The sequence below is a fragment of the Coenobita brevimanus genome, chromosome 48 (genome assembly GCF_032717465.1).
Source record: "Coenobita brevimanus isolate Jiangsu-jjx chromosome 48, ASM3271746v2, whole genome shotgun sequence".
Taxonomy (NCBI): Eukaryota; Metazoa; Arthropoda; class Malacostraca; order Decapoda; family Coenobitidae; genus Coenobita; species Coenobita brevimanus.
Genome location: NC_137001.1, coordinates 2,999,951 through 3,015,107, shown reverse-complemented (window position 1 = coordinate 3,015,107; position 15,157 = coordinate 2,999,951).

Below are 15,157 nucleotides of genomic sequence, written 5' to 3'. Positions count from 1 at the left end.
ACATCATCTTAGAATATGATTTTTTCACAAATTTTCCGCTCATCTTTGGTGATTTGCCCAAACCGAGCCTGGTGATTGGAACATAACCTCGTTAATTCTAGCCTGCCCATACCCTACCCAACCTAAGTTTTTGTAACCTTACTTAATTTAGCCAGACCAAACCTATTGTAACCTAACCTTTGACCATACCTAACCTAATTTTGCCTATCCTACCTAACTTAACCTATTATAAGTTGACTCAGCTGAACGTTACAACATTTATCTTATCCTAACAAAGTTCCGTAATCTAACCTTAATAATCCTAACCTGCTGGTTGTGGCATGTATAAAATTGTGATGCCCTTATAATGCAGCACAGGAGGCTGGTCCATTTGTTCCCCTGTTGTGTGGGTGGGATTAGCTTAGTGGTTTATATGTGCAGCTGTGTGGAACATTCTAGAAATTAAGTGTTTTGCTTTAGGATTAGGCTAATGTAAGTTTGGAGATGTGAAGAACACATTCTAGAAATTAAGTGTTATGCTGTATGATTAAGTTAATGGTTTATATCTGGAGATGAGGAACATTTTAGAAATTATATGTGGTGCCATAGGATTAGATGAGTGCTTTGTATGTGGAGTTGTGAGGAGCATTCTTGAAATTGTTATGCCATAGGATTAGGCTACAGTTTTATGTCTGGTGATAGCAGGAACATTCAAGAAACATGGACATATCTTATCTTAGGAATTTGTTTTTGTCATTATTGTTATTATGTAATGTTGATTTGAGTGCATTATTACATGGGAAAATGTGAGTTCCCTCCCAGGCTGTAGAATATCCTGTTTTGTTGTGGAGATGGAGTCACCTGGGGGGGAGAGGTTATATAAAGGGATCATTGTGCCTCCTACCGTAGTTTAGTGTGTTCACGGTAGCCGACAGAGACCAGTACGGAGTGGAGAGTAGTCAGTCAGACAATGACTGTTAATCAGTGAAAGACAGAGTAGTCACCCAGTGAACGGACAATGAATATTAGGGAGTGATGACGAAGGTAGTGTGAGAGGGAAATGTGCCACCATGTTTTGCAAGTGTACCTCAGCTGTGCCTGGAAGAAGTAAAACCCTACAATGTTCAGTGGCCTTTGATTAATGTCCTGGCTTGTGTACTCATTGTTCTTGACACATCAACAAACTCTGCAGTGCCGCAAATTGGCATCAGGAGTGGGATATGTTTTAAGAGATGGAGATGCATGGACAGGTTGCCAAAAGAGTGGATATATCTCTGGCAGATATGCTTGCAGTGTTAGGAGCACAGCAAGAACAAAAGAAATACTTGCAGGGTTAGGAGCACAGCAAGAACAAAAGAAATACTTGCAGGGTTAGGAGCACAGCAAGAACAAAAGAAATACTTGCAGGGTTAGGGGCAGCAAGAAGAACAAAAGAAATACTTGCAGTGTTAGGAGCACAGCAAGAACAAAAGAAATACTTGCAGGGTTAGGGGCAGCAAGAAGAACAAAAGAAATACTTGCAGTGTTAGGGGCAGCAACAAGAACAAAAGAAATACTTGCAGGGTTAGGGGCAGCAACAAGAACAAAGGAAGTACTTGCAGGGTTAGGGGCAGCAAGAAGAACAAAAGAAACATATACTTGCAGTGTTGAGAGAACATCATGAAGAACAAAGACCTTCAACCCTGTTACACACGTCCTGACTTTATCCTCCACTATACAGGACACCTCTTGCCTCACCTGTCTTACCTGGCCACTTATTCTTTCTACCTTACTGTTTGCCACCTGTTGTTGCTTCAGTTTCCTCATCTCCTCACACAGCTGGTGAAGGTCCTGTCTGCCCACTTATCTCCTCACACAGCTGGTGAAGGTGCTGTCTGCCCACTTATCTACACACACAGCTGGTGATGGTGCTGTCTGCCCACTTATCTCCTCACACAGCTGGTGAAGGTGCTGTCTGCCCACTCATCTCCTCACACAGCTGGTGAAGGTGCTGTCTGCCCACTTATCTCCTCACACAGCTGGTGAAGGTGCTGTCTGCCCACTCATCTCCTCACACAGCTGGTGAAGGTGCTGTCTGCCCACTCATCTCCTCACACAGCTGGTGAAGGTGCTGTCTGCCCACTCACCGGTTGCTCTAATTTTGCATAGTGTTGTGCTTGAGCTTCTTTCTGCTCTTCTTGATATTTCTTTTGTTCTTGATAATTTTCTTTGTTCTAGATATTTACTGTGTTCTTATTGCTGTGCTCTTAGATATTTATTTTATTCTTAATTTCTTTTTTTTTTCTTTTTGCTGTGCTTGATATTTTTATTTTTAATTTTTTAGATTCTTCTTAATATTTCTTGGTGGTAAGTGGTGGTGACCATTATCCACTCACGTGATGTAGTGCTGCCTACTTCTTCCTTCACCTTTATCATTCTTTTTCTGTGTCAGTCCTCCTCTCTTCCTATTTCTCCCATCTTTCTTTTCACTTTTTATTATTCTTTTTTCCTTTTCAGTTGGCTTTACACTGAGTGACAAGTCTAATGGTTTCCTGTAAGCCAGGAAACCATTTACAGTGCTGGATGGTAACTGTATGACCAACCCATATGTGTTCCCTATGTTAATAAGTGGGTTGGTGGAGGGTTAGTGCCCCTTCCCTTAAAACAACTAAAAGACAAACGGCCACCCCTTGCGGGATCATTGCATCTGGCTATAGATCGTTTTGTTTCATTTATAAAGGCTCAAATATGCTTGTATGCATTGGCCTTGGTCATCTGATGGCAGCTTTCCATGCTGAACAGGGTTGGCAAAAATCATTGGATAGGAAAAAAAGTCCAATTACAGTATATTTAATGTTATTGTTTTGTATTCCAGCAATTCTACCCCTGTGTATATCAGTCTGACATGCAATTACTCATAGATATAATATAAAGAAGGATTTAGCAAGCTTTTATTTCCATCCTTAAAAATACTTCAGGTTTCATTCACTCGGGACTTATCTTGGAAAGATCATATGACATCTCTTGTAAAATCTGCTTCCAAGAGATGAGGTGTGTTAAGCTGACTCCATACCTTGTTTACCCCTGCACAGTTGTTGACTTTATACATGGGTTTTATTTGCCCCTATGTAGCGTACAACTCTTGTGTGGGGAGGCTCACCATATACAGCTCTTCTCAATAGGGTGGAGTCAAAGGCTTTTCGTCTCATCAACTCTCCCTCTCTTATGGCTCCCTTCAACCTCTGTCTCTTCGCCACACTGTTGCATCTTTATCTCTTTTCTATCGCTGCTTCAATGGTCACTGCTCCCCTGAACTATCTGCTTGCATCCCTCCACCTCTACGACGGGTGTGTTAGCAACAAACTCATCCTTTTCTGTCCAACTCTTTAATGCAAGAGTTAACCATTACTCCCAGTCCTTCATTTATGCAACAGGTCAACTCTGGAACTGTCTCCCTCTGTCTGTATTTCCTACTTCCTATGATCTCCAGTCTTTCAAATGAAGTGTGTTCAGACATCTTGAAATGAATGGATCTTGAATTTCGCTCTTTTGTATTGTGTTTGTTTTTTTCTTGGAAGGAACGGTTTGTGGGCTCCTGGCCTTTGGTTCTTTCTTCTTTGCATTAAAAAAAAAATACATGTAAAAATGAAAATACTGTAGCCGATTTAGAAAGCCAGCTTTTATCAGCCAGGTACACTTGTCTCACAGACGTTCTAATCACTAAGTTAAATGCAGTAAAACATGGAACAACTCTTTGACTTTTACAATGGAAAGTTTAAACATTTTAGTTGTAGGAGAGCCAGCTGCCCTGGCTACTCCCTGTATATTATCAGTGATTGTTCTCAGTAGCTATACTATAAATTTACTCTATTAATTAAATGTTTTGCATGCCATTATAATGTATACTGGTATTTTTTTCTGTTAACAAGACTAGAAAAGAATTCTTTAACAAAAATATCATTAGTGTACTGAAAGGATTAATAAATGTGTCCATTTACATACTCTTATGTACCATAAATATGTTTTTGGTTAGAACATTTACTTAAAGTTTTCAGCTCACCTTACTATTTTTAATCCTATCTATCTATCTATCTATCTATAGCCCGACGCCCTAATCCCGCAAAGGGTGGCCGCAGACAAAACGCCTCCAAGTCACTCTGTCACCCACCATTTGACTCCCCTCCCTCCAACTCACCCCCCCCTCCCTCATATACCTCTAAACTCCATCCCTCCACCTCATTCTCGGTCTACCCCTCCCTCTCCCTCCCTCCACCTCACCTACATACACCCTCTTAGTCAGTCTTTCATTCTCCATCCTCTCCACATGTCCAAACCACCTCAGTGTATTTCTCCTAATCTTTTCAACCACATCCACATCTACCCCACAACGTTCCTTCACTTCTTCATTCGTCAACCTGTCCCTCCACGTCACTCCACATGCTCCTCTCAAGTAACTCATTTCCACTGCTCTCACTCTTGACTGGTTCCCCTCTTGCAATGTCCACGCCTCGCTTCCATACGTCAGGGTAGGGATCACAATACCATCATGCAGTGACTTCTTAACTTCCATACTCACCTCCCTATTTCTCATCACTGCTTTCAGTGTACCAACAACCTTTCTTCCCTGCTGTACCCTTTCACGTACTTCATCCCCCAAAGTTCCATCCTTACTCATCACACTACCCAAGTACTTGAATGCACTCACATTCTCCATATCCTCACCATCCAACCTCACTGTACATTCTGTGACTTCATTCCTCTCAAACACCATAACTTTACTTTTGTTTATATTGGCTTTCAGTTTCCTCCTCCTACACACTGTCCCAAATTCATTCACCAAACCTTGCAACTCCCATTCATCTTCACTCAGCAATACTGTATCATCAGCAAACAGCAACACCGGAAGCTTCCAAATCTCACCCTCATTCATTAGGGCCACCCCCACATCCACTGCCCTACCTTGTACCTCCTTTACAACCCCATCCATATATACATTAAACAGCTATGGAGACATTACACACCCCTGTTTCAGTCCCACATTGAGATCAAAGAACTCACTCAGCTCACCATCCACTCGCACCGTAGCCCTAGCTCCCTCGTACATACTCTTCACAGCACTCAACAATTTCCCCTCCACTCCATATATTCTTAATACCTTCCACATACCTTTCCTATCTATTCTGTCATAAGCTTTCTCCAAGTCCATGAAGGCAGCATACACTTTCCTTCCCTTCTCTAGATACTTCTCCACTAAACATCTTAGAACAAATATCTGATCTACACACCCTTTTCCCTTCCTAAATCCCCCTTGTTCTTCTCCAACTAGCTCCTCTGTCATATGCCTAACCCTATCAATGAGTATTCTACCATATATTTTACCAGTCACACTAAGAAGGCAAATACCCCTATGGTTACCACATACTTCTTTTCCTTTGTACAGAGGAACAATTATACCTGATTTCCAGTCCTCTGGAACCCTTCCCTCTTCCCAAGCCAATCTACACAACTTCCATATCCACTCCACAACAATCTCACCCCCATACCTAAGCATTTCACCACACACTCCATCAATTCCTGGGGCCTTTCCCTGCTTAATCTTCTTCATCGCTTCCACTACTTCCGACCTACTGATCTCTTCCTCCCTCCTCTCATCTCTTCTTCTCCCAGCCATTCCCAAACCACTTATACTCACACTGCTCTCACTCTCTACATTCAACAAATCCTCAAAGTGCTCCTTCCATCTCCTCAATTTCTCTCTCTTCTCCACCAACAATCTATTATTCCTATCTTTCACTCCCCTACTATTTCCCCTTTCACACTGCCTTACTTTCTTTACCTCCTTCCAAAACAATTTCTTACTCTCCCTCCATTTCACACTCAGATTCCTCCCAAACTCTTCATCCACTTTCTTCTTACTCTCCTTCACCAGTCTCTTAACCTCCCTTCTCCTGCTCACATATACCTCTCTCTTCTCTCTCTCATCTTCTCCCCTACCTCTACTCGCCAACCATTCACCATGTGCCTTCTTCTTTTGTTCCACAGCTCGTTTCACCTCATCATTCCACCATGCTGTCCCTTGCACACCCTTGCATCTTCTCCTCACTCCACAAACCGCCTCACACTCTGCGCTTATCTCTTCCGTGAATATCTTACATACTTCTTCCACCCCTTCCATCTGCTCTAGCTCATACCTTCCCAATCTTTCTTCCACTATGCTCTTATACTCTGTCCTTTTCTCACTATCTTGCAATTTCTCCACTCTTCTCACAGGAGCTGCTTCCTCCTGTCTTCCCCTTCGCCTCCTCAACCACTTTCTTTGCAGCTCTATCTTGGCCATCATTAAGTGATGGTCCGAGACTCCATTCCCCCACCCTCTCCACACCCTTGCATCCAACACTTGTCTTCTCATTCGCTCATCCACACACACGTAGTCTATCATTGCCTTTCGTTCAACAAGTTCACCATCCATCCTCCTCATTACTCTCCATGTATACCGGTGGATCATCTTATGCCGAAAGTAGGTGTTGGCTATTGCCAACCCCTTACCAGCACAGATGTCCACCAAAGCACTACCATTCCCATCTACTTCAGCTGGCACACCCCACTGACCAACCACTCCATCCACTCGTACATTCCCAACTTTGCCATTCATGTCTCCAATCAACAGCACTCTCTCGCTCCTCTCAAACTTGTCCATACATGCCTCTACTCTCGCCCAAAACTCATCTTTCACTCTTGCCACTCGATCCTCTGTTGGAGCATACACACAAACAATCGCCCATGCTTGTATACCTACTTTCATCCTCACCCATACAATCCTTACACCCACTGTTCCATACTCTCTTATATTCTCCTTCCACTTCTTGCTTATCATCAGACATACTCCCTCTCTTGCCCTCTCATTCTCACTGACTCCCGCACATATACCTACACCGTATTCCCATTCTCTCATCCTTTCACCTTTCCATTTAGTTTCAGTCAATCCACATATATCAACTTTTGCATCCTCAAGCACCTGGACAATCTCTCTCTTTCACTTCATCATTCACTCCTCTCACATTCCACGTTCCTACCCTCAGAATGTCCTTTGTCCGTTCCTTAGTCATCAACGTATGGTCCGTCCGGGTCTTTTTTAGTTAGTTCTTTTTACGGGGTGGGGCACTAACCCACCACGAACCCTTTTAGTCGCCTCGTATGAAAAGCAGGGATACTGGGGGAGTATTCTTGAAACCCCCCTACCCCCAGGGGGGAAAAACAACCCAAGAAGAATCAAGCGGTTTATAAAAAAAAAAATTTGCTTGGTTTAAACCATATTTTGAACCATTTGGTTTAAACCGTTGGTTTAAAGTGGCCAACCATGCTGCTCGATCTCTAGCAGCCTCCCTATTCACTCCCTTATCTGTGAGGTCACACTTTATGACATCCCAGGTGTTTTTCGGTCTGCCTCTCACAACCCTACCCACAGTGTTAACAGTTCTCACTTTTTGCATCCCATCCTCTCAAGCCCAACCCATTCCAATCTATCTCTCTTCATCACAACAACACACTCTAGTCCCATCCTTCCTCTTAACTCATCCATCATAAACGTAGCCCCCCCAGGCCTCACATTCAAGGACACATTGTACATCCACTGAACTATTGCCATATCTGGATATTGGAGCCTGTGAATATCCTCTTCCTTTACTGCCCAGGTTTCTCTTCCATACAGCATTACACTCCTAACACATGCTGCATACATAGGTCCCTTCATACAGAGGGAGAACTCTCTCAATGTCAGGAGTGGCACCAGCTCCCTGATCTTCTTCCAACCACTCCTCCCTGTGGCTACAGAGCTGCTCCAGCCCCACTTACAGCACATAACATGTCTCCGAAATAACAGACCTCCTCCTATCACTTCAGAGATTCATCAGCAGTCCTTTCACACATAACAAATTGCACCTGCTGTCCCTGGCACACTGCACACATAAAATCATTATTATCTCGCAGTCTGCCTCTGATACCACTACATCTCTAATGTACCCACAATCACACACACCACACAAGATGGAATTACTTCCCACACCATTGTCAAACCACACATGGCGACTCTCCCTCTTTGACAGTACCGCCACCATCAGTACCATTGGATACCATCACTTTTTTTTTTTTAAATCTGCTCTTACTCTTAAGCCCTTGTGCCCCGTACCATCGCTCCACTTTCTAAATCATTCCCCTGCCTCCCTTTCGTTCTCTGCAGTCAACACCAAATCATTGGCATACAACATCTCCTATGGGAGTTCAGTCTGAAGTCACGTGAGAGGGCTTCAAGTACTATGGCAAAAACAAAGGAGTCAAGACTGACCCCTGGTGCACACTAACATTCACGGAATACTCATCCCTCATCTCCATTCACCCTTACCTGGGTGCAAGCATCCACATACATGGCCATAACCACCCTAACCAGCCACTCCTCAATCCCATGCTTTCTCATTCCCACCTCACCACCTCTCTAGGGACTCTCAGTCAAAGGCCTTCTCCAAATCAACAAAAACAAAGTACAGATCCCTTTTCTTCCCAATATATTTTTCCTGAAGCTATCGAACAATGGCTATGGCAAATTATGGCATCAGTGGTCCCTTTGCCTGGCATAAACCCAAACTGCATCTCATGAATATTCACTCTTTCACTAATCATACCTTCTAGAACTCTCTCCATTACCGTCATTATCTGGTCCAAAAGCTTTATACCTTTATAATTTCCTCTTTCCAGGGCATCACCCTTCCCCATGTACACATTTACAGTTACACTCTTCAGCTATCCATGTCGGACAACACTGTCTATCAGTCCAGTCAGTCTGTTGCCAGATACCTTAATCCTGTAAGGGGTGGCCCCAAACAAACTGACTCCATGTCGCTCTGTCCCTCACCATTTCACTGCCCTCACTGCACCTCAGCTCACACCCCCCTCTCTCGTACACCTCACCATTCCACCCCTTTATCTCATCCTCGGCCTCCCCCTCCCTTTCCCCCCCCTCCATCTCACTGCCATTCACTCTCTTTGTTAATCTCTCGCTCTCCATCCTCACCACATGGCCAAACCACCTCAGTGTATTTCTCCTAATGCTTTCTATCACATCTACATCACAACACTCCTTCACTTCCTCATTTGTCAGTCTCTCCATATAACTCCACATGCTCCTCTCAAGTAACTTATTTCCACTGCTCTCACTCTTGACCTTTGTCCTTCCAACAAGGTCCAAGCTCCACTTGTATACGTTAGAGTTGGTATCACAATACTGTCATGTAGTTACTTTTTTACTTCCATGCTCACTTCCTTGTTTCCTATCACTGCTTTCAAGGAATCAGCAACCTTTCTTCATTGTTGTACCCTTTCAAGCACTTCACCCTCTAAACTTCCATCCTTACTCATCACACTACCCAAGTACTTAAACGCACTCACACATTCCATTTCATCATCCATCCCCACTGTAAATCCACTGACCTCACTTCTCTCAAAGACCATGACTTTCCTCTTCCCTACATTCACCTTTAGTTTCCATTTCTTACACACTCTCCCAAACTCATCCACCAAGTCTTGCAGCACCCCTTCACCTTCACTTAGCAACACAGTATCATCTGCAAACAACAGTACAGGGAGTTTCCAAACACTACCCTCTCTCATTAGGGCCATCCAACATCCAATGCCCTACCTTGTATCTCTTTTATAACCTCATCCATATACAGATGGGTTAATTTCTGTTTAAATACCATCATCATCATCATTACCGTCACTACCACTATCTCTATTCCCCATTATCATCATCATCACCACCTCTTCCTCCTCCTGCACCATCACCACCACCACCATCATCATCATCATCATCATCATCATCATCATCCTCACCCCTTCTGCCTCCTCCTCCATCGTCGTCATCATCATCATCATCATCATCATCATCATCATCATCATCACCCCTTCTGCCTCCTCCTCCATCGTCGTCATCATCATCATCATCATCATCATCATCATCATCATCACCCCTTCTGCCTCCTCCTCCATCGTCGTCATCATCATCATCGTCATCATCATCATCATCATCATCATCCACGACGCCATGCTCCTCCTGACTATTTGAATCTGACATAACCGTTTGTGGATGCTGCCTCATCCTATCGCTAAGTAGGATAGTTGGCATGATGGTAGTAGTAGTGTAGAAGCTGACTGGCATACTGTTAATGTGTCCTGCAGTATTTATTATTATTATTATTATTATGATTATTATTGTTATCATCATCATCATTATAATTCTTATTCTTACTCTTATTATTATTATTATTATTGTTGTTGTTGTTGTTGTTCTTACTCTTATTATTTTTATTATTATTATTATTATTATTATTATTATTATCATTATCACCATCATCTTCATCATCATCATTATCGTCATCATCATTTTTTTTTTTTTTTCATCTGGGGAACAGGGTCACTCACAGCCTGAATATTTAGTTGTAGTGACGTGAAATTCGAATGAGTCTCCTTGGTTACTAGTCAGGTCAAACCCCCCCACCTGAATATTAGGTCGTGGTTGCTTGAAATTCAATGAGCCTTAGTTACGGGGTAATGTGAGTCTCCTTGGTTACTAGTCAGATCAACCCTCCAAACTGACTACACTTGGCTATCAACCCAGCTGAAATGGGATAGCGATCATTATTAGATTAGAATACATGTCTGTCTATCTATCTATCTATTACCAGACGCCTTATTCCCGTAAGGGGTGACCACAAACAAGTCGCCTCCATATCGCCCTGTCCCTCGCCATTTCACTGCCTTCCTTCCCAGCTTACACCCCACCCTCTCATATGCCTCTCCACTCCATCCCTTCATCTCATCCTCGGCCTCCACCTCACTCACACACTCTCCTCGTCAGTCCCTCGCTTTCCATCCTCTCCACATGGCCAAACCCAGGGTTGCCAGGTCAGAAACTGCCAACCCGCTGAGTTCCTCTCCCAAACCCGCCCAATCCCTCCGAAATGTCAGCATTCTCACCTGCCCAAAAACCGCTTTGTCAGTAATCACAGACTAATAATATTAGGTTTACAGGTGAGTAACAAATGACGTGAAAAATAGTTCTATCTTATACAAACTTCATACATTAGCCTCACTATCTATCTATCAATTGCCAGACGCCATAATCCCGTAAGGGGTGGCCACTTGACTTTGAGTTACCTATTTTACAGGGAGGGGCACTAACCCTCCACCAACCCACTTGTTGACACGTAGGGAGCACGTGTGGGTTGGTTATATGGTAGCCACCCAGCATTGTAAATGGTTTCTTGGCTTACAGGAAACCATTTGGCTTGTCACTCAATGTAAAGCCACCTGTGAAGGAAAGAAAAGCAACAAGAAGTGACAGGAAAGATGGGAGAATTAGTCATATATTAAATTTGCAAAATGCACTTGTTTCATCACCTGGGACAGACAATCCATTATTGCAATCCATTTTCTTTTCCACAGCTTTTATTGTATTTTCTGTTATACTTTGCATATACATTATGTTCCCAGTTCCACTATCCAGTAAACCTCCCTTCACTACTCCCTGACTAAAATTGAAATGCTGCCTCTCTTATTTTACCACCACGGCATACATGGCTGCCAGGCCCCGTGACCTGTGTTTGAGTGTGGATTAGGGGAGTCATATCCCGAGGGAGGGCTGGGCCGGGTGCTAATGGTTTCGTCAGTTCCACCCACCACCACCTGCCCTCGATCTTGATCTCTCCGGTCACCCTTGTTTTTGCTAAGAGACGAGAGTTACAGTAAGGTTAATTTAGCAAATACCCTCTCGAGCTGAAGCTGCTGAAAACTCGCCAGTTAAGATATTAACTCGCCCCAAAACCCGCCCAACTACCAATGTTAAATTTTACCCGCCAGCCTCATATTAATACCGCCCAATTTGGCGGAAAATCCGCCAACCTGGCAACTCTGACCAAACCACATCAATGTATTATTTTCTAACACTTTCTATCACATCCACATGCACACCAATATCTCAGGTGACAGGCAAAGAGAAAGCTGCCCTAAATAATCCCTGTGAAAGATGACTGTAGTTGGTTCACCTTAACTTGGTCCAAAATGTCATCCTTTGGCAGCTTATTTCATGTAGCAGGTGGCTGAAAAAGTGTGTGTGTGACTACCATATATACATACATACAAACATGCATCATACATATATACATACATACATGCACACATACATACATAAATTTCACGTACCAAATGGCTGAAAAAGTGTGTGTGTGTGACTACCATAATATAAAGATAAAGAAGACATGGTGTAGTGCTTGTAGTGGACATGTACATACAGTATGTACATACATCATACATATATACATACACACACACATACATACATCATACATGTATACATACATACACACATACACATATATACATACACAAATACATACATACATACATACATATTGTACATACACAAACATACTGAACATTCATACATACACATAATTCATCGTATATACTTATATACATACATAATTCAGCAGCAATGCAATCAGTTTGTCTCCTGCGTCAATACTGTTATGTTCATAGTACACTGAGATGGGTTGGCCTTGTGCAGAGAATAACACATTGACTATACATATACCGGTATACATACACATATACATACATACACACACACACACACACACACACACACACACACACACATTGCCTATAGTTATTTCACCTTAACATGGCCCAAATTGTCGTCATTTTACAGCTTATTTCACACAGCTGATTGGCAGAAAAAGATAGTGCTGTGGCTGTACATCACTCACAGCACTTCTTCCTAACTAGCGTCATGACATTGTTTCACCTTAACTTAGCCCAGGTGTTGGTTATTGTTATGCTGGTGTTTTTAAGGCGACTTCTCGTCCTAAAAACACTAGCGACTGAAACGGGGTCCTCTTTCTAGATCTGAAGTAAAGCACCAACAAAGGAACAGGACATAAAAACCAGGCAGTACACCTTAACACATCTATTACCTTAATTCTAACCGTTACAATACAATACAGACTGATATTTGAGATACAGGGGAACAGGGACACAGAGTTAACATTCAGCACCACAAAATATAGTTACACTCAGTACACACTACAATGCTCATACAGGGATATCTTGAATTATATATGGTATTGTCTATGTGTCACTTTTAGGCAGGATATACACTGAACTGATCACAAAGGGGATAAACAAGATTGGGAGTCTGCAGGGGAAATATTACTATAAGATAAGGTGCGGATAGCGACACTTGACACAGTCACCTGGTCACGGCGACACTCACACTCAGGCTTTTGACCGGCCCGCGCACCCTAGCCTTATGCCTTCACAGAAAGTTCTTTTATTGGGGAGACTTGGATGATTACTCTAAGGTTCATTCTCTGTCCTGCCAACACTGAGTTCTTCTGGACTATTGGTAACTGCACTGTTCTTCACTTAGTCACTGTTCACTGTTCTTTTTCCCCAATTTGTTCTCGACACAAGGGGAGTCACTATTTATCTGTATCTTCTGGGTAATGTTCACTCCGTGACAAGGGCGTGAGGGTAGAGCCCTAGGGGGACCCGGCCTGCAGAGGGCAAGGGATTACCCACAGGGGAGTCACTGCCCGGGTCACACTCGTCGGTGGGGTACAGGGAGGCCCTCCTGTCTGGGGGCCTTGACCTGAGAGGTGGCTCTCGGGACTGGGGCCGAACAGCCTGAGTAGTCGGGCCTGTCGTCTCTGGCTCCGTGGAGTGAGGGAGCCGGGATCACCTTCGTCGGGAGCTGGTGGGTCTGGCCTGGGTGTCCTGGGACTGCGGGCGCCTAGGGGGAGAGGTGCCGACAGGGCTGGGCTGCGGCAGCTTCTCCTTCAGGACTTGGGCAGGAACAAGGATCTCCCAGGTGTGGGAGGTAGGTCCGATATCAGGCCTTGCCACCACTCTAGTGTCACCTCCGGGGCTATATTCCCGGGTGGTGACGAAGGGCTCCCACAGGGTTAAGAGGCTGGAGAAAGACTCACGTCACTCGTGTCCTCTCTGGTACGTCCTGAGGCCGGAGCCTTGGGTCACCTTACCTTGGTACGTACGTTGGCTGTGACCGTGAGCTTACCCGGCGTACAAGGAGCAACTGAAGGGCGTACAAGGCCGCTCCTTCCTCACCACATATAGAGACCTTCGGCGCGGTGTTGCTCCCGTAGTAGGGGACAAGCCGGAGTGAGGGGCACAGAGGCCACACTCTCTTCAGTACATACTGAGGCTACCTTCAGCGGCTTCTCTACCCTGGTATGTGCCACGGCCGGAGCCGGATGCCTACCCGTCTTACAGAGAGCAACTGACGGGCGTACAAGGCCGCTCCTTCCCCGCCACATATAGAGACTGTCGGCGCGGTGTTGCTCCCGTAGTAGGGAAAAGCTACACGTACGATAGCAGGGGCTCTTTACCCTGGTACGTACTCTGGCCGTAGCCGGGAGCTGATCTTTCCGACCAGAAGCAACTGAAGGGCGTACAAGGCCTCTCCTTCTCCACTACGTATAGAGACCATCGGCGCGGTGTTGCTCCTGTAGGGGAGAACAGCAGGAGAGGGATGCACTGGGGCAATTCTCTCTCTGGGGTGTACTAAGGCCGGAGCCTTGGGTCGCCCTACCCTCGTACACTTTATTAGGCCGTAGCCTTGGGCCTCCTGCCCTTGGGCCTCCTGCCCTAGAGGGTGTAACAATTGCCGTCAATACGGTGTTACTTGGGACGAGCTAGTTCAGTCCCACCCCTTTTCTGATGACGGTTGTTCCGCCCGCAAGGTAGTTGCCTTTCCCCGGTCACCTGGTGTTGGGGCAGTTGCGGGGAACAAGGGCCCAGGACCATAGTGTCCTGGTGCCCCTCTTGATTGGGGTTACTAACCCCACCGTTGTATCCTCCTGGGGTGGTGGTGCGGTGGCGGCCCGGTGGTGGGGTGGTGGTGGTTGTGGTGGTAGGTCCGGCGGCGGGCACGGCGGGCATTTTAGTTATCTTGTAGCTTATTTCACGTAGCTCAGTGGCAGAGAAAGACTGCTGTGGCTCTACATCCCCTTCGTAGCACTTCTTCGTGACTAGCATCATACTCTAGTGGGGAACTATAAGTTATTACACCTGGGGATTCCTGATGGAGAGGTGACAGTTTTAGGACAAGATAAATGAACAGAGTAAATGA